This window comes from Mus caroli, chromosome 3 (genome assembly GCF_900094665.2).
Source record: "Mus caroli chromosome 3, CAROLI_EIJ_v1.1, whole genome shotgun sequence".
Lineage (NCBI taxonomy): Eukaryota > Metazoa > Chordata > Mammalia > Rodentia > Muridae > Mus > Mus caroli.
The window spans coordinates 81,828,564-81,830,783 of record NC_034572.1 but is presented as its reverse complement, the minus strand read 5'-3'; positions in this window follow the sequence as shown (position 1 = coordinate 81,830,783).

Genomic DNA, 2,220 nt, shown 5'->3' with positions numbered 1-2,220 from the left:
TATAATAAGTAAATAAATATTTTTTTTAAAAAAGGATTTATTTATTATTATACGTACGTACACTGATACTGTCTTCAGACGCACTAGAAGAGGGTGTCAGATCTCGTTACGGGTGGTTGTGAGGCACCATGAGGTTGCTGGGATTTGAACTCAGGACCTTCGGAAGAGCAGTCAGTGCTCTTAATCACTGAGCCAGCTCTCTAGTTCCACAACAATAAAGGCTTATTCCTATGTTTCCTCATGAGATTTTTTTTTATGATTTTACCTTTTAATTTATGAAATTAAATACACATTTATACATCTAAGATTGTGTGTATGTGTGTGTGCACGTGCGTGCATGTTTGACAGGTGCTAGTTGCTCACGCTCATCATCCTATCCTTTCAGGCTTTAGCCTGGTTTACACTCACCTAATATATATCAATGCTTCTCAGAAGACATCCCAGACAAACTCTCAAAAAGTTACAGTCATGCACAAAAATTAGTTGTTACCTGTGTTTTTGACCAAGTAATAAAAATTGGGGCTCCTGCAACCCCTTCCTTCAACCTGGTAGGTAAACTGAGTCTGAGCAGCAGGTTGAGCATTGTATTATACAGGTTACAACTGACAACTAGCAGTGAGGATCTACTAGTCAGATCTGAGGGGAGTCTGTGGAGCTTAAACACCTGCCCAGGGCTCAGAACCTTGTTCTGTTTTTTTTTTTTTTTATTGTTGTTGTTTTTGTTGTTGTTGTTTTGTTTTGTTTTTTGAGACAGGGTTTCTCTGTGCAGCCCTGGCTGTCCTGGAACTCACTTTGTAGACCAGGCTGGCCTCGAACTCAGAAATCCGCCTGCCTCTGCCTCCCGAGTGCTGGGATTAAAGGCGTGCGCCACCACGCCCGGCTGAGGTAACCATCTTAATTTATTCTTTTGCATTTGGAAATCCAGTGGTTGATAGCTCTTCTCTTCTTGCACAGACTTGGCATCCTGACAGTTAATTGGGTATTACCATGAGTTTGTTTCATGACTATTTTTGTTACCCTGGCTTGTCTATGTTTCTTATGTTGTTACTGTCCAAAGGAGGTCTAAAGAAAACTCCATTTCCTCAAATTCTGACCAAAACTAGCATTCGTCAGGAACTTGTGAAGCCGGTTCCCCTTTACCAAAGGGGTTACTTCCCTTACGTGGGCAGAAGGGACAAAAATTATGCCGGCCTCCAGGCTCCCCCAGTATATCCAGGCTCTCACAGTATATCACATGTACTTGGCTCTTCTCAGCTCCCCCATTATCCTAAACGTCTCTATCTCAGGAGCTTCTCTTCCCTCACTTCACATTCTTATAACCTCAGCTATGCTGTTTTGGTCCTCCCTTAAGCTCCCTACCTTCTCGTATGCATGGTCTGTCCCCTCTGCGAGCCATGTTCAATCTACTATTTTCTCACTCTGTGAGTTGAAGTTTAGCCAGGTCTACAGTGCGAGTTCCAGGACAGCCAGGGCTACATAGAGAAACCCTGCAGAATAAACCAATGTGTAACGTTGATCTTGTCTAGACGCTTCAACCTTTTAGTCCGGAGTGGTAGTGGTCTCTTTCTTTGGGACAATGAAACATTTCTAATACTTCAAGGACAAGTCCATTAATGTCTGAGGTGGTTGGTAGTTTCAGGTCTCTTTCCTGATCGCGATGGGGTTTGGGGTGGAGTAAAAAGGAGTCAACGTGGTGGGCTGGCAAACTGTGAGGCCGAAAGTTCTAACATCTGCTTTGAGTTTCTACCTTTTTGCTTCAAGGGAGCCAAAGTACCTGAGGGAAAAGGTGTTGTTTTCTCTCATATAGTCATATAGTCTTCCAAGTAGCCTAAAACTCATTACACGACCCGTATTGGTTTTAACTCTTTTTTTTTTTTTCTCCACCCCCACCCCATGGCTTTAACTCTTGATCTTATTGCCTCACCCCTTCTAAGGGTTGGAAAAATGAGCGACTTCACCTAGCTAGAATCAAAGATGTAAGAAGTGATTTGCCAGAGTTGGAAATAGGAAGCTGCAAGGCTGGTTATTCCGGGATCTTAGAAACACTGTCAACCAGAAGCACCGGAAGAACTATAGCTAGGAATTAGATAGCCAACTTCCCAGGCTTTCGGTATGGGTGTACCTACACCACCGACCGCCTAGTGGGCTGATGGTCCGCGCGCCACCCTTTCATTGGCCAGTCGTCACAAGGCCCATGCTCACACGAGGTAATTTAGCCAA